Source organism: Amblyomma mixtum, chromosome 3 (assembly GCF_055824585.1).
Source record: "Amblyomma mixtum isolate Tamu chromosome 3, ASM5582458v1, whole genome shotgun sequence".
In the NCBI taxonomy this organism is placed as follows: Eukaryota; Metazoa; Arthropoda; class Arachnida; order Ixodida; family Ixodidae; genus Amblyomma; species Amblyomma mixtum.
In genome coordinates this window covers 346,241,614-346,260,653 of record NC_143014.1, presented here as the reverse complement: position 1 = coordinate 346,260,653, position 19,040 = coordinate 346,241,614, and positions in this window count along the sequence as shown.

The window sequence follows — 19,040 nt, the reverse complement described above, 5'->3', positions numbered from 1 at the left end:
AACCACCACCACTACAATGTCTGGCAGCCACGAATGTGGCATGCGACGCCGGACCTAGAACGCCGAGTAGGTGCTGTATCGGTCTATCTTTTCGGTGCCTCGGATCACTCTCCATGGCCGCCACGCTCGCTCATTACTCTTTCTCTTTCACGTTACTCTCTTTCCCGATCGGCTCACCCTTCCATTCCTCTTCCCTGATCTCCGACTGCTTCGTCCAGATATTGCCATTTTCTCTTCCTGTTCCTTTTTCCAAATCGCCGCTCCTCTCCACATCTCCGCTGTGAGGCTTCAGACGGAGAGCGCCAACGCCATTTTTTTTTCGAATGATGCTTTTAATGCTAACTCGATAACAAAAATTAGGGCCCTCCTATTGATAGTGTAACGAAGGAAATGCGAAAGTTCTTAGGTGTTCTGTTTTGCCGTCAACACAGTAATTCGAAGGTCGTTCCTGCATTTAAATTGTGTACCCTTCGCCATCACCATTTTACATAGGAGCAGAAATGACCACCTAAGAGAAAGGCCGACATGCGGTGTCCTACCCATCAGCTCGTGGGAGACAGACGTTCGGCTCCACATCCCCGAAGATATATCATCGTTCTCTGCCAAGAACAGCTTGAAACAAGGTTTTTCCGCCCACTATGGGAGCTTAATCTACGTCAGGTGGGCCGAATACCTCCTTTGGTGGCAGGCCAAGTGGAAGGTTCTCGGAATTGAAACTGAGAATTTTTGGAGAGGTAGGCTAATACCGAAAATTTGGGAGGTGGGACAAGTGCCAAATTTGGCGGTGGAATGTTTCGGAGGTGGGCTAACTGCAAAAATTGGCCGGTAGGCGAACTGAAATATATTATGCGGGTGGGTGAACTCCGAAGACTTGAGGGAAAGCCAAATGCTAAGTTTTGGGGGTTGGCCAACTACCTATATCTTGGAGCGTCCAATTGCCAAATTTGATAAGAGGGTTAAAAAGCATAATTTTCGGCAGGGCAAACTGCCATAGTGCCATAATGTCATGGTGGCCACCAGCCAAACTTTTGGGCCACCGCGCCGCGTTGGCTCAATAGTTACGGCGCTCGGCTGTTGACCCGAAAGACACGGGTTCGAACCCGGCTGTGGCGGCCGAATTTTGTTGGAGGCGAAATTCTAGAAGCCCGTGTGCTATGCGATGTCAGTGCACGTTAAAGAACCCCAGGTGGTCGAAATTTCCGGAGCCCTTCACTACGGCGTCCCTCATAGCCTTAGTCGCTTTGGGAGGTTAAACGCCATTAAACCAAACCAAACCGAATTTTTGCGCCAAGTGGTAAATTTTTGTGATGTCGGCCGAATGTCAAATTTTGGGGGTCCTTCAGACGTTCAAATATGCTAGAACTCTCTGTTTGGTCTCTGTAGGTTCACGTGATCGTGATGACGTCACTTCCAAATTGACCTATCAGGGGATTTCACTGTGGAGAAACCGGCTGGTTTTTGTAAGACGTACACAAAGGACTAGTGATAGCATTTTGGCAAACGCCCAGGCCGAATTTGGAGGTCATCACTGTGTCGGGCGTGCTCAGATATGGTTGTACATCGTTTGTGGTCCAAACTGGCCAAGGTCAAATTTCGGGGCTGGCCCGGGCCAATTTTTCCAGATTACCCGTGACAAATTTGGAGGTCACCATCGTGTCGCGCACGGTGTATTAGGGTGGACACCAGATTTGGTCTGAATCGGCCAAGGTCGGTCTGTTGCTATGATTTTCGAGGTTAAAGGTGAAATCAAGCACGGAATGGTGACCGCCTCTTGCGTTTTGTAGAGCTACCGCTCTAAAATGCCCAGAATGTCCACTCAGTGTAGAACCCCTGAGTTCACACCTACGCTTGTCAGAAAAAATCACTCCGGAGGGGCTCAAGACAGTCGTTGCCGCGGGAACAAAAGTTCAGAGGGTACTTGAGGCTTCTTACGTGGGGTGAAGGCGAAAGCATTAGTGTGTCATCGTGACCGTTTGGCCTCGACTCAGGTTGCGCAATCACAAATGAAACGTCCAAACATTGATCACTCGAACGCTGAATCCGCCAAGGTCCGAGTGAAACACTCTGACACACGGTTCGAACACCTGCCGCGAGCTAGCCTCCAACCAAAGTAGGACGCGTATCCTATATCCAGAGGGAAACCGTATGAAACTACCCACAATGTTGCAGGATGAACGATCCCGTCACAATTTTAATACCCACATAGGTTTTGAGGGAAGTAAAGGGCGCAGTGACTGTCGCATATCTTTCTGGACACGTAAACCGTTCCTTCAGGGAAGAGGTAAAGTCGGGGAAGTCATGCAACTGAATGTGCATATCTCGTTAGTTGGAATCTTTGTCGCAAGCTAGCCACGAATTTAGCTAGAACTTGTCATCACCTATATGCAAAGAGAAATGGTATGACAACCCGGAACGCTGTATGAGGAACAGTTCCTGAAACTTGTGATACGTTTCTAGCCTGAAATTCTGGCACAACGTTGATGTTTGCTAGGGGGGGATATAATTCGAATGAAATTTACATCCGTCCGAAATTGCGGCGGTCGGCTTGCTGTGTTGCGTCCTACGGCCGCTTGATGACGTCACCATTTTTTTCTTCCCGTCGCTGCTATTTTCTTCATCATTTGCGAGTACACACTCCAACAAACGCTGCCGGCTTTTCTCGTAATGCAGCTAATACGGCTTCAGTCTTAATGACCGCGAAGGGCGGAACACGTCCCTGCTGCTGAGAAAGCAGCACGCTTCAGTGGGTCGTACGGCACCTGCAATAGGCTGTTCACAGCAGGCGTCTAAAAAACGCTACATATGCATGCAGATAGCGCGGGAAACTTCAACAAACGTGTTGCTCTTGCTGTGTTGCCTAGGGAACGCTCTTAAGGAAATGAATGTATCTGGAATCTTGTTTAGCTCTAGCTATCAAACGTTTATACTGGGAACAGCGATAAAGAGTTGATTTACTCACCAAAAGAGGCGCAGGGGTACTACTTCTTTCGTCTTGGTATATCTTCGCTGCTGCCTGGGAGCTCCACGACGACTGCCTTTCAGTGAACGTTCGCAGAGTCACGTTCGAAACGCCGAGGTCATCTTCTTCTTCCTTCAGTGAGCGGACTTGTTGCAACCAGTAGCTTCCTCTTCAAAAGCGTGGCGGATACACAAGCATACCAAAGAAGCAATCGGAAAACGAGTAAAAAGCCCTAAACGAATTTTTGGTTCGGTTCGGGTTACCAAATTCTACCACGACTCAATAAGTCACTTTCCAGCTGACACTGCACCGTGGCGCCACCACTCTTGGCTAGTTCGGCGGCGTTGGTTCGGCCGTATTGCATAAGCCGCCCGTTTTAAAATGGCCATTTCGCGTCTGTCTGGTCCTCTGTCATTGGTCACTCAGATATACCAGAGGATTTGAAACGTCTGTAGAAAGTGACCCTGCCATTGGGTGGTTGGCGACCGGAACTCACCATTGGCTGGCATTGGCGTTGATATGTAGCCACTGGTGAGCTACATCGCTGAGAGCTGTGTGAGCTGTGCCCCGAGCAGGCGAGCGGACCTGCCCGCTAGCATGACTGCGATGTGCAGCCAGCGCTGAGGTCCGGTCGCTGCTACCCAATGGGCCGGTAGCTTTCCAAAGACGATGCAAAGCCGCTCGTATATCTGAGTTACCAATAACGGACGACTAGACGGACGTGAAATGGTCATCTTACGATCGTCAGCTTACGGAATACGGTCCCAGGTGCATCTTTTGCGTACACGTTCAGTCTCGAGCCCCTAAAACTTCGTAAAGTAATGCCAACCTTTGAATAATTGCGCCCCGCAGTCACCCTTCCGCCCTCTATTCCCTCCCTCGCTGGTTGCGGCCGTCGGGCGCCTAAACGTGCACCTCCCCAGGCATGTTTTGCACACCATTTTTGATGCATGAATAGATTGTTCTGCATCTAGACGAGAGGAGGAAGCGGAGGAGTGGAGGCGATATGTCGCTACTTTACCAAGCTTCAGGAGCTTTAGTTCAACCCATCGTTGAGCGGTGGCGTCCGTGTGCATCGCTGTACCAGGCGAGCCACCTATTTTTAGACAAAGCTTAAAAACATCCCAAGGCAAGATGGGCGGAAGCAATTACAGCCAATTTTATCTTGCTACTAAAGTGTTTTTGAACTTCGCTCAACTGAATAATCGAAAAAGGGAAAGTTTTTAGCTGCAGGCTTTCCTGCGAGAATTCTGGTGCTAAAACATAGAGCGTGCCAAAAACAGACGTCTAATTATTCACTTTGTGTATGTTATACGAATAAAAGCCTAATTTATTTTTATTCCTTTGCTCTAGGTGAGTTTCGCTTGCGTTAAAAAAAATTGGCGGGGCTTATCTTTGGTTAAGCCTGGTAGGTTGCGAAAGCAGGTGTTTTATACTGCATATGCAGCGCCTCTAGTGGGAAGAGCGCGGCTCGTCGTGGCAAGGGGCCGCCGTTACCCGTCGAGCCGAGTTGCTGGCCCGTCTCTCGCTCCTGGTATGCCGCCGTGACGTCACTAGGCATGGTATGACGTCAGGGGTCATTCTAAATGTCACGCGTGGCTACCGGCCGCCGCTGCGTGACGACTCGACTTGGTAGCCCATTTCTCACCCTTGTATGACGTCAGAGGTCGTTCTAAAGGTCAAACGTGGCTACCGGCCGCTGCTACGCGAAAAGCCGTTCATGAACGTAGTTTTGCTTTCGCAATAAAAAATGCGTGCAATGTGAAAGGAACGCCCGCGAACATGCTTTCGCGTGTCACGACAGCAGCGCTCTCAAACGCAGAATTCCCGAACGTGGCCTCTTTCGAAGATGCCGCGAATGTGACGGGGTAAAAACAATGAAGTAAGCGCTGGCGACAATGTTTAAAGTCACCTGTGACTTGGCGTGAAAGAACATGGTGTTAAAGAGCTTATCGACTTAGAAAAGCTGCTTGGAAACGCCTATCTCATAAACGCTGCCCGCGGAATTGGTTAAATTACAAATTTTTCGCGGCTTCATTGAAAAGGACCACTGGTAAGGCGAAGGAGGAGTACAATGCGAATTTGAACAGTTATTTATCCAGCCTAAGTAACCGCAAAGGTTTGTACCGATTGAGTAAACGCAAGCTAAATTCTCCGGCCCCTCATGTTACCTAGTCAGTGGTTTTACCACCCGAGGATGAAAAAAAGACCTGAGAAGATAGCTCAAGGCCTTGCTCTGCGCTTTCGAGCTCGCTTGGTGGTGCTCTTCGTCCTACTCCCTCCGCGCGCAGACTTCATTGCGGTTACACCCTCAGAATTATTTTCCATATTTACTGGCCTCAAACCTGCAGCTTCTGGATGCGATGGGGTCTCTATCGGTATGTTGAAGTCTCTTGTGGAAGACTTGACCTCTGTTGTATTGCATTTTGTGAATGTATCCCTTGAGACGGCTTGGCTCCCTTCTTAATGGAAAATTGAGAAAAAAGTCTTACTTCCCAAAGATCCTAAGGTGGGTTTTTTATAAATTAAACCCGGCTGATTTGCCTCTTATCTAATTTAGTAAAACTCAGTGAATACATTTTTCATAGCCGTCTTACAGATCGCGTTATTGCACTGCAAGCCTTCAGTGCTTCTCAGACAAGGTTTTTTCGTGGGTGCTCGTTCTGGACTTCACATTTAGACTTGGAAAGCAGAATTACAGCTGCAATGGAGAAGAAAGAGGTCGCGGCTTTAGTCATTTTGGATATCGCTTAAGTATATGACACCGTAGAGCATTCTACACTATTGAACAAGCTTGACGAAATTCGGTCACCTCTTTACATTCTTGCATGGGTGCTGGAATTCCTAAAAAAATGACGTTTCCTCTGTTCCGGCGCTTCTCTCGAAAAGCTTTTCTCAGTCTAGGGTGTGCCTCAGGGATCGGTTCAGTCTCTTTATTTTTAACATACTTATGCGAGACATACCTACTCAGGGTGACATCAAAGTGTATGTGTATGCGTACGAAATAGCCTTTTTTCTTCTGCTAGAGACATTCATTCAGTTTACCAGCTATTGCAGGCCTACCTCAATGCACTGGAAGTATGGCTGGGTAAGTTACATTCAATTCTCGCCGTGAACAAATCTTCCGTTCTCGGTTTTCCTGAAGCGTCGCCTTTTTATATCTGTCTACTGTATCGTGGGGCCCAAATCCCGCAAGTTGAGTCCTTAAAGTAACTAGGTGTAATATATGACCCTCATCTACACTGGAAACCTCATATCAGAAATATAATCCTAAAGGTGAGCGAGCTCTCGGTCGCCTGACGCCTATCAGCAATAAGAAACTCGGTATGCGCAGAGACACTATTTTATTGCTCTATAAGACGTATTTAAGACCAATTTAGGAGTTCGGTTGTGTTCTATTCTCCGGTTGTCCTAGATGCAAAATTGAACCTCTGGTTCTTTTGGAAAGGCGCGCTCTGCGGCTTGGCCTGGGTTTGCAAACATCAGTGGCAAATTGTGCCCTCCTTCTGGAAGCTCGCGTGCGGGACTTGGAACTCTCGCTTCCAGCTTATCACACTTCGCTCCTTCTTACGGGAACTTGAGCCTATGCCTGGAGTGGCTTCTCCAATTTTTTGACTAACCCTGCTTTGTTTCTAGATAAACATTCGCCGCTGTACAAACTGCCTCAATTTGTGTATATAGAGCACCTGTTGTCCGGAATTGTAGTCTCGCGTAGGTCAGTGTAACGCGTTAGTAATGTGCAGGCTGCAGTAGCTGTTTGTTTCGACCATACGCTACCGTTACATGCAAAGCACTTATCTGCCAATGTGTTAAACTAAACGGTCTCCTGGAGGATTATCTGTTCCAGTATCCGAGCCATGCTGTTGTTTTTACAGATGCCTCTCTACAGGGCACAAAAGCAGCAGAAGGTGTTTATTCCCACACTAGATTGATATTATTCTGTCCAGGGCCCTGATTATACACCAATTTTTGCTCCTCGATTTCTCGCTATTGATTTGGCCCTTCAAAAGTTCCCCGCAATATTTCTCAAGTAATCATTGTATCGGGCTGTCTTTCAGTCTTGGCAGCGCTTGAAATTTCGGGATCTAGTCTCTTGTACTGATCCCTAATGTACTTTTTGCCACTTCATGTGCGAGAATTGCTTTTCCAGGGGATCCCAGGGCACTGTGGGATTACTTCAAATTGTATGGCCGATTTCTTATCGAAATCAGCCATCAATGGGCCTGTCCCATCTCGTTCCGATCCTCACCCGGCTGATCACGACCTGTTATGAACGTTACCAAATACACCCGTACCTGAGCTATGAGCCCATTCTTGGTACAGCGTATTTCGAACATTTGAAATTCCCATGGAACATACGCTCTTGCGCATCAAGGCAATCTGAGGTTTCCACGACGCTGTTGCGCTGCAGGATTTCACGCCTTAATATTTATGCCGTTCTGGGTTCACGCCGTCGAATCTATGTGCGTCGTGCGGGGACGTTGAAACGATAGATGATTTAATCCTCTGCTGCACGCGGTTTGCACGGCAGAGAAATCAGTTTTTTGCAAAATCCTCTTGCTCAATTAGGGCTACCGTTTACTCTTCCCGTCCTCCTCTCCTTTGGTGCAACCGTCAAAGGGCATGCTGTTAAGCAGGTGTGTCAGCTTCTTCACAAGAATATTACTGAAACCGGCAGATTTCTGTATTAACTTCTCGACGCCTTTAGTTTTCTTTCAAAATTATTTGATTTCTGATTATTGGTTTAAAATTTATTCAACCCACACCGCTTTGTTTCCTCAATTTTCATTCCGATTTTCTCAAGGGCTCTCAAAATTCGTGATCATTTTTTTTTTCACAGGTTCATCTGTTGATATTTAAGAGCTGCTTGAGATAAACCTCGGTGAGTTTTTTTCCTGTTTGTATCTGCACCAAACCGTGGCGAATCCCCCACCGTCGACATGTGCGATCGTTTTTGAGGCAACAACAACAACAACAACGAAATTTCCAGTTGCTCGACACTCGCCGTGAGGACCCATTCTGGGAAGTATCGGCTAAGTTTCAGGTGGCTGGTTGGGGCCTGTTTCTCATTGCGCTTTTGAGCTTTTCGTTTTGAGGGCATAACTCACGAGTTAAGGCCGTTAGCCCGGGTTATGCTTACCCAGTCTCCCGGCCGGGGCAGCTACTCCTGGTCGGCTTCCCTATTTCCTGATCCCCTGTCTCTGGGAGCTTTTTGCTGAGTGCCATCAGCAGTCTTCCTGTTGCCCGGGTGTCTAATGATGGCGGTGCAATCACGACGACCAACCCTAGGACTGTTCGGGCTTCGCTCCTCTCAGCCACTTCTCTATACGAGACAATCTTTGAGGTACACTAGTTTGTACGCGGTGGGAACCTGTTCCGAGCGCCAGACCTCACCTGTGTAAGAGATATACTGCACATACTACACATCTACTACACATCTACTACAGATCTACTACACATCTACTCCTCATCATTTGGCTTATTGCGGGTAAGTTGTTTTATCCTTTCCAATCTCGCCTGCACGAAAGGGACTGTTAGAGGTGTTAATTCTTTCCTGACTCCAGTTCAGACTGAACTTCCGATCGGAGCAGGTGTCGTTGCTGTGCACCGCTGTAGTCGGGATGTCAACAACGCGCGAGTGCCTACTGAGCATGTGGCTACTTTTGCTGGCCTGTCATCTTTCGTGTAGAGCCATCATCGTCTAGGCCTCTGCAGTGCAACAACTGCTGGCGCTATGGTTATAACGCCGGCGGTTGCAAGTCCAACTTACGCTGCAACAGTGGGGACGCTCATGCAACGAGCACCTGCACTGAGAAGAACGATAATTGTTGCCTTTTTGGTGCGAATCACACTGCAAAGTCCTCGAACTGTCTCTTTCGAGCGCTGAAAACTCAAATCGTTGAGATCATTTACCGGAAACGCTATTCACGCTGAGACGCAACATCAGAGCTTAAAGAACGAGCCTATGGTTATGCAGGTGTGACAGCCCACCAAGGGGTAATGTTTGACTCGACGCTTTCTCAGGCAATTGCGTATGCTATGGAGGCTTCCGTGGCTAAATTGGCTGAGCGAATTGTTGCAAGTGCCTCGGAGTGCTTTACTAACGTTCCGGCGGCTCAGCTTACTTGTGCGCTCCATGCTGGTTTGGTCACAATGTCGGCAACTATTCCCTCTCCACTTACCCAGTCTGCGATACCTGAAGCATCTCAGCCCCAGGAACGAACTACTGTCCCTACCGCTGTACTTTCTTTTTATACTTCAAATGATGTTGGGATCACCTATTATTCAGAGATGATGGACCCTGCTGTGCGGGTATAAGCTGTAGTTGTAGTTGTAATGTCTCATTCGTCTTTTCAGCGTCCCCAGACCAATTCAAAGAAACAGCAGCTTGGTACTAAGCGGAAGGATAACGTTTTGGAGCAGGCAGTTGCTGCCATGCTTTTGCAACAATCGCGTCGCTGCGAGTTCTACAGTGGAACAGTCGCTCAATTCTTTCAGCTTCAACAAATTTGAACTGCCTTTATGCCCAGCTTAGTCCGGATACTGTAATTCTACCAGAAACATAGCTTCAAGCCGACAAGCCTTTTATTTAAAAAAAAAAATATTGGTCAGTTCGTATAGATCGCCAATCAAGAGAAGGGGTTTGCTAACTTTAGTCTTCAAAATTTTGCCGCAGGGCTGAGCTGTCTTTTCAGCAAACCATTCTAGACTGTGAGATATTGTCATTAGCCTTTGTTCTTGCTGGGTGCTCTCCATTTTCGTTAGTGAATGTCTATTTCTCCTACGGAGTACAGAATATCACTCCTCTGGTCTTGCAACTCGCTAACTGTCAAAACCCAGTTCTTGTGGCTGGTGATTTCAATTTACATTATTCTCCGTGCGGCTTTAGGATAAACTTATGCGGCTGTCGCCACTGGGACTGGGTTTATGATAAGTGCCTTCTGTGTATGAATTGGTGATTTGCCACTTATCTTGGAGGACAGACTCAATCTGTTTCCGATCTCATATTCGTCACTCCAGGCATTGGCGTAATGAAATGTTCAACTGTTGTTTGCGACACCTTTAGTGATAATATAGCTTTAAGGTTTGATATTATATTTTTTATACTCCTGCAGCTTAACTGCGGTTTTACGCCAATAATGACAGATTGCAGAAGAATTTTCGCTCTGCCTTTGCGTCATTTTCTAACATGATCGAAGGTCACCAATCAGTAAATATATGCCTGGCTACAGAGGAATTCCGTAAAAGGTTGAAGATTTCTGATGCAGCAGTTAAAAGAGACTACTGATTGTTGTAGGCATGCGGACTGTGCAAGAGATTACAGGCGGACGAAGGCGACATGGAAAAAAAGCTTCTTCATATTCAATGCCCAAAAAACTGGAAGGATTACCAGTTTAGCCATTTTGAAAAGCATGGCTTCACGCGCGAAAGACAAATACTACACTGATTATTTCGATTATTTTCAAAGTCTGGAAATCGACGTGCACTATTCGGCTTTTTAGTGTGTAGAAAACAGCTCACGACATGTCGAAATTTGCAGTTATTAGTTTTGGCGCCAAAACAAGCTACAGAGGCGGTTGCGTCAAATGCCAAGGGATCGCAAAAGCGGTTCTCGTCTGTACTACTTTTGCTTGCAATGTTGCTGGCACCAGTGACGCCAAATACGAGTAATTATGACTCTTAAGTCAATAAGTATGAGCTGCATGTAGTTCTACTGAGATTACTACAACATCAACTGGTGGGCGAGTTGATCTGACATGTCTAGTGAAGCAGCGCAACGGCACAAGGTCACCGGAATAAAGGGACAAACACAGCGCTGTGTTTGTCCCTTTCTTCTCTTGCCCTCGTGCCATTGCGCTGGTGCACTAGATATGAGATTACTACCTGCTGCTCCCAGTGCTGATGATGCCACTTCAAAAAATTGGCTGATGGTTTAGCATGGTTGGACCTGGTAAAAAGCGATGGCTTCATCTTCGGTCTCCTCTGCACGTCACCACCGCATGGTTTCATTCCAACGGCAGTCTCTGGCTTCTTTCAGCCGAGCCGACTCGTGCATCTCTAGCCGGGGCTGCACCACCAAACGCCTCTTTTATACAACCGACTCGCCTCCTGTCGTCTCTATTGCGCATGCGTAGCTGGCGGAGCGCCGGTGCCGACTCGGCCGCCGCAGCCACGCTAACCTCACGAAGTGCCAGGCAAGGCGGGGCCCCATCCCAGCTGCGGCGGTTGCCATGACAACGGCTAGGCTTTCCGGCACCGACACGGCCCAGGCGCAGCCACGCTGACGGCTTGAAACCGGGCGCAGTGAAGCTATCGCCTCAAAATGGTCCTTTTTAAAGGAACGGAAGGTTGGGAAAGTTGGTACTGCTTCATAACTTTGCAGCAGCGCACCACAACGAGCACAAGAGCGAGAAGAGACACAAAGACGGCGCTGAATCTACATCTATGCTTTATTGGAAGAAAACACGCATCAATTTGTACATTCCGAAAATTCTACCCACATGCGCATATTCAGTCAAAGAATTACACCCAGAAGTGCCTATCACAGACAAGGTAGGTAGGAAAGACTCTTATTGCTCTAGAAAGTTGCTAGTAGCAGACGAGAAAGAAGAGGTCCATCTTCCTTCTTCTCACAGGGTCGGTGCCCCATCACAGACAAAATCGCTACACATCAAATGCGCGTACACAAAGGCAATACCGTTATACAGTATTCTCATTTTCTTGGCTGATATCGTTGCGGATGAAGCCCTGACACACCGTTTTTCCTTCTGGATAATGTGGAATGGCTCGGCCAGTTCCCTTGTGCGTCTGTCTCTATGCCGAAACGGCTCCTCTGTGTTTACAAAAGACTGACCGCATTCACAGACGAAGCAGTGATTGGCTAGATAATTTCCATCTTTTGTAATGAGTTAGCATGCTTTATTGGCCCCATATTATTACATCGGCCAGACTGGTCTATGTAAGTACGACCACAAAAAAGCAGAATTTGATGCACCACACCCTTCCTACACGTAACATATCCATTTACATGATCAACATGGCATCTCTTCCTCCTGCGTCCTTCATACTTGCATTGAACGGCCGCGCCTATTTTTTCTAGTTTGTTTGGGCCAAGAAAAGAACATTCACATCGTGCTTAGCCCCCACTTTCTTCAATATGTGTGATAGGGCATGTACTTACGGCATGACCACCGTTTGCTTGCGTTCTTTTGACGCCCTTCGCCGTTCCGAATCATGCTTCCATGACTTCAATGTGCCGATGATTTTGTCCGCACTCGACCAGAGAACGGAGTCAGGATACCTCGCTTCTTCACACCTCTTAACCTGTGTTGCCAGGCTATTGCCATTTGATGAAGACAGGTGCTCTTCACTGTCACGCTTAAACAACTTTTAAATATCCTGCTTTTTACCAGCTTGGAATGAAAGGAGTTATAGTTCAATAGCGGCTTTTCGCTTCTAGGGGAACACTGCCAATAAATATGGGTCACCTGACCTGTCAGTTTAAAATAAAGGAACCGGACGACACCTCCTGTGGGACTTCATGCATGAATATTAGCCCCGAACGATTTCTTACTAAGCTCGCAAAACGGAGTACTTTTAATATTAGCTGACTATCAACACCTCAGATATTCCTGGAGCGGAAAATTTTGTTGAACTCAGCGGCCTCAACTCTCTCTGACAATGCTGAGCTGCCGTATCCCTTCTCTGTATTCCTGTTACACAAGTCTAGTTTAGTGCTATCTGCCCTCTTTGCATTTTTCCATGAACATGAATCTCTCGATAATTTTTGACACTATTGTCGCCTCTTCACTTCTTTGAGAGAGAAGTATGCTGGAGGAACCCTTTCAGCATCGTGACCTTAGTTTGAGCAGCCCCTCTTGCTATCCTTTGGCGCCACCACACTTGGGTTCAACCACAGGTCAGGGGCCGTATTCCATAAGCTGTCCATTTTAAAATTACAGCATTGCGCCCGTATGGGCCTCCCTCATTGGTCACTGAGATATACCCGCGGCTTTCAAGTGCCTGTGGGAAGCGATCTGGGCATTGTGTGCTGGGCGACCGGACCTCAACACTGGATGGAATTGACTGCGATATGCAGCCACTGGTGAGGCGCAACGCAACGCTGTGTCAACAGCAGGCGACAGGACCTGCCCACTTGTTGCCATTGGCGGCGATATGCAGCCGAAGGTGACGTCCGGTCGTCTTCTACTCATTGACCGGGTCGCTTTCCACAGACGCTTGGAAGCCGCTGGTGTATCTGAGTGAGCAATGACAGAGGGTCAGACGGACGCGAAATGGCCTTTTTAAAATTGGCAGCTTATAAGATACGGCAGCTGTTTGCTCCGCTGTTCAAAATTTCTTGCTGGAATCCATCGACTGCGTTTAAACCATAGAATATTGTATTTTCTTTGACTTATTAAAACTTCGCCTATTACACTGATTGTTTTCTTATCCAAACTCTCTTCCCGTTTCAGTCCATGCCCTACTTGAATTATATCCCACCGGCGTTGCTCTATCGTGTGCGTTTCATCTGCCTTTATTATGTACAGGTGTATAGCAACCTCGGCCTCCCGATTCTTGGCCGATCCCCCAGTGTGGGTATGTGGCATAATTTTTAAGGCGAACAAGAACAACGCAAAAGGCAAGGCATATGAACTCATGCTAGACAGGAACACACTGAAAAGGGGAGGCAAAGGTGCAAATACAAGGGCAAAACCCAGCAGTAAGACCCAAAGACACGAAATATTTGTTACAAACAACTAGAGTGTAATTCAGAGCAAATAGCACAATAAGCAGCACAGTACCCAGCACAAAGGCACCCAAAGCAGGCACCAAAACGACGGCTCAGTGAATGCTATAGCTACAGTGGAGTGAGCAATAAACACAGATGTTGTAATGCACGTGAAACGAAGGCAATCAGGACGATAGACGGGCCGCTCACGGCACGTACTACCTCGCTCGTGAACTGACACCGCACGGTAAATGGGCCTCTAGGATTTCGCCTCCATCGAAATTCAACCAGCACCGCCGGGTTCGAAACCAAATCTTTCGGGTCAGTAGCCAAGCCCCATAACCACTGCGCCTCCGCGGCAGCTACTTAAAACATCTCCGTACTTCACAGTACCATCCGCACTCAAACGTACTTGCAGATAGGGCAGTTCGGAAAATCATCATCAGCCTGACTACGCCGACTCCAGGGCAAAGGCCTCTCTCATGTTCTATTCACCATGTACACAAGGCAGAAGGCTTGTCTACAACACGCTCTGGGCGTGTTTCGGGCTGAATTAACACGCGATATCTATAGATAACATTTGGTTAAAATGGTCTTGATGTAAGCATGTGCAGTTAAACTTATAGGATTTCGCTGTCATTTTTTGACTTCCTAGTCGCAGCGTCTTTGGGAGGTGCGGAACAGATAGTGCACTCCTTCCAGACATGCGTTTTGCTCTCTGTACTTTGCCAGCTGCCGCCACCATAACCCCGCAAATTTCTAAATCTCATCCGTCAACCTAACCTTCTGCTGTCCTCCGCTATGCTTGCCTTCTCTTGAAACCCATTCCGCTACGCTTAAGGACAAGCGGGTATCTTGCCTTCGCACCACAAGCCCTCACCAAGCACATATCTTTCTCCTGATTACGACTAGGATGTCATTAACCCGCGTTTGTACCCTCGCTCACTTTTCTGTCCGATTTCGGTCTCTTAACGTTGCCCTTATTATTTTTGTTTTTCAGGGCCCATTGCGTTGTACCCTATCGTAAGCTAAGCCCATTTCGTTAGCTTCAATGTTTCTGCTCACAGGTGACTGAGAGTAGGATGCAGTTGTATACTTTTATTGCGAAAGCAATAGTACTCGCACCTTCAAGCCTTCGCGTAAGCCGGCCGCAGTTACGTTTGAGCTTTACCGGAGTGAATATGGGCGACCAACTCGCTCCTTCAGATAGCCCGGCTGCAGTTACGCAGCTGTGGCGCGCCGAGCACCTGTGGCGATACTGCCGCTATGACGTCATACCAGCTGTAGATTATGGGCGACCAAGTCGCTCCTTCAGAGAGCCCGGCTGCAGTTACGGTGTGTGTTTGCCGCGCGGAGCACCTGTGGCGCTACTGCGGCTGTGACGTCATACCAGCTGTAGATTGTGGTTTCTTTCTCTCAGTTGCAACAACATCAAAAACAAAATATAAAAAATACCGTAGATGCTTTGAGTCGTCGCGCAGCTGCGGCCGGTAGCCACGCGTGACCTGTAGACGCGCCGCACTGCGTTCCTTCAGTTGGAGGCGCTGCGCTTTTGCTTTCGCAACCTACCAGGCTTAACCAAAGCTAAGCCCCCGCCAATTTTTTTTCTTGAGGGACATTCGTAATTGCCATTCATGACCTAAGAAGACCTGCTACATGCGCTCCACCCCTTTCTTATTCTCCTTGTTATTTCCCTCATGATCCAGATCAGCGGCCACTGCCAGTCCTGAGTAGACGTATTTCTTTACCACTTCCAGCACCTCGCTACCCAATGTGAACTATTGTTCACTTGCTTGATTATTCAACATTAGTTTGCTTTTTGCATGCTGTTTTAGATCCACCGTTCCGCTCTAATTGATCATGATTTGATGTTCATCTCCTGAATGACTTAGCAAGGCAATGTCATCAGCGAATCGAAAATTTCTTCGGTATTCTCGATTAACTGTTATTCCTAACTGTTCATGATCCAGGCACCAGAACGCCTGTAAACAGGCGGTCAATAGCAATAAGGAGACCATGTCTTCCTGCCCTTGCTTTTTGGAACTTTATTGCTGACTTTACGGAGGACTATGGTAGCTGTGCAGCTGTTTTAGATATATCCCAGTATTTTCAGATCAGCCTCTTCTAGAGCCTGATTCCGCAATGCCTGCATGACTGCTGAGGTTTTCACTGAGTGTAATGCTTTCTCGTAATCAACGAAGGCTATATATAGGGGTTGGTTATAACCTGCGCATTTCTCTAATCACCTGATTGATAGTGTGAGTATGGTCTATTGTCGTGTATCCTTTACGAAAGCGTGCCTTATCATTTGGTTCGTTTAAGTATAAGGTTGTCCTGCCTCTATTAGCGGTTACTTTACTAAACCCCTTGTAGGAGCGAACACTAAGCTGATCGGTCTAATTTTTGAACTCTTTCACTTCTTCTTTATTATGAATTGAGATGATGTTATAGTTCGTGCAAGCTTCTGATACACTGGAAGTCATAAGGCATTGCGTATAGAGGGTGGCTAGCTTTTCTAGCATAATCTTCCCTCGGTCCTTAACAGTGCCATGGTTACCTGATCCCCACCATCTGCTTTCCCCTTCTGCATTGCTCCTAAGACTTTCTATTTCATTAGTGGCGGGATTTCCCATTGGTGTGCTCTGTTGTCTCTGTCGTTAACGTTCTGATTACAAAAGGTACTGTACAGATTTGTGTAGACCTCTTGGGCTACTTTAACTATAAAATCAATATTGCTAATTATTGCCACCTTTGTCTCTTAACGTATACATTGGTTTTTACATACGCCTAGTTTCCTCTTCACCGCCTTTAGGCTACGTACGTTCTTTAGAACATGCTCCATTCTCTCCATATCAAACTTCGTTATGTCGGCTACCTTATGTAGGACAATTCAGAATGGCTTCAGGAAGGTTCTGGAAAGGAATCTGCACACAGGCCTCCCAAAAGTGCTCTTCAACTACCAAATAACACCTCTGGATGAATTAAGGATAGTTGCCGGGCCTGTTGGTACACGATCACACGGTAAAATAGCGCGCTTACACGGGACGAAGAAAGAAGACACGCACACACACAGCGCTGAACTTACAACTGCATGGTTTATTGCATTGCTCGCAATAAATACCGGAAAGGAAAACAAAAAACAACCAAAGGAAGGCGAGGAGATATCCTCCAGTCGCATCATGTCGTCAATGGTTATTCAAGATATTTAATCTATTTTCTTGTCAGTGCCATCGATGGAGTGCTAACGCATGACGCGCCTTTCCTATCTATGATGAATGCTTCATATAGTTCACGTTTGTGCTGATGATTGTACCGCCTCAAAATCTGGCTTCGTCCAAGGTTAGGTGTGCAATAACAGGCAGATACGTGTTTTGCCAGCGTGCTGCCGTATCCCGTGCGGATGTTAATGGCGTGCTCTCGTAGACGGTCGTTTATGCAGCGTCCACTTTGGCCCACATAAGATGCGCCGCATGACAGCGGTATCTCGTAGATTACCTCCGTGTCACAGGTGTCACAGATTACCTCCGTGTAAGCGCGCTGTTTTACGGTGTGACCTCTGGATGACGGAAATCTCTCTTTCAGCCACTTCTGGGTTACCAGACTCGTTCTCGCCTGGTCACGTTCCTGCCACCACCTGTTTTCCTTCCGTTACGTTCGCAGGAAGAGGCAGATAGCATGCTCGGCAGTGGTGATTTCGTTTGGGCAAGAAACTTCGGTGAAGGTGAAAAGTGGCTCCCAGGAACCGTGAAACAGACAATGCATAACCAACTAGCCCCGCAACGTGTTTTACTAAGGTTCATGGATGGTTACAAATGAGATGCCAGCTGGAGAAATGCAAGAACACTGGGATCAGCTTCACCCACGTGAAGCTCCAGTCATGCCGGCGACAACACCTGCAGAAAAAGCAGCAGCTGACCCGCCACCTGAAAAACAATCCTCTTCAAAGCCACCCTGTGGCCCACACCGTTTCGGAACTTCAGCGATCTGCCCGTGTCAAGTAACCGGTGCATTTTTATCCACCCTAAGCAAGGAAGAATGCTGTGCCGTAATTTGAGTGTGCCGGCTACGACCCATTAACTGCGTGGTGTGCGCGCCGAGCCGCCAAGTGATCCTTCGGGAGTGCGCGCAGCGGTGTGTTGCGTTTACACGGAGGGCCCGCTCTGGCGCCGAGGTTTATGTTAGTGCCCCGCGCGCAGGCATGTGCCCCTTCTATTTCCGAGAAGAAACTTAATGCTGTGTTTCGGCAGCTCTCGTTCCGTCTGCTTCTTGTAACCACGTCTGCCTCCGCTGGTAGGCGGTAAGGCATTCATCTACAGCGTGACTAGTGGACGCCACAGAGTGACAGCTTCGTTATCTGGTGCCACAAAGGCTATGGACTGGTTTCGAAATAAAATAAGCAGTATTAATATATCTAAGAAGCTATTATTCTGCTTCTATAATCGTTTCAAGGTGGTTACCCTTGACTATCCTCTGGTGTTGCATGGATAAGATTGTATGTCCTGCTCTTGTAAGCGTCCACTGTTTTAGGCTGTATTAAAGCACCTCGGCTTTTATTTTGACAGGGACCTCACTTGGAAAAGCCACCTTGCTCACGTTTCTAAGAGACATCTCTGGGATACTGGGCGAAAATTTTGCGCCAGCTGTTTCTGATGCCAATAACGCATAAAAAGGATAACTACGGTAACATTTTGCGCAAAAAAAGGCGTGAGAGTCATTTTTCTGTGTTTTCCTATGGTGCCTAAAAAAGCTGCCAATGTGAGGTAATAAGACTCCTGCTGATCCAGCACAATTCAATCGCTATACAAATTTCACGTGTGTAAGACCAATTTTCGCCATCCTTTTAATTTTCCTGCTCAAAAAGTTTAGTCGGCGTTTTGGCAGTTTCCTGCGAAGAATTTTGAATTGGCAAGTGGCAGCGCATAAAATTCGCGCATAGAGAATCGTTGGCGGCACTGTTTGTGGAACTGTCACCATTTAGCCATGCCGGCGATTCTGGTAAGTTTGACGTCCCGTTGAAGATGATAATTTCCCGCTTTCTCTTCCTCCGCCAAGGAATCTGCTCACTGTTGAATGAGAACTGTCAAAAATAGAAAGTCATTAGAAAGGGAGCTCTGCGTTAAGAGACCATTGCTTGTGCTGTTGGTACCATTTTAGTGTGAACTTTATAAGAAAACGGGCGAATCATATCATGATAGCCGAAGGTTCACACCCGTGAAGAATTGAGAAATAACTTCAGCACTTTGAGACTAAATTTTCACTAGGCCTAAGGAATTTATATTGTTGCTGACCTATGTAATTTCTTCTTTCAACCTCTCACTAGTGTGGTTTGCGCAGGTTGTGCCTGGAAGG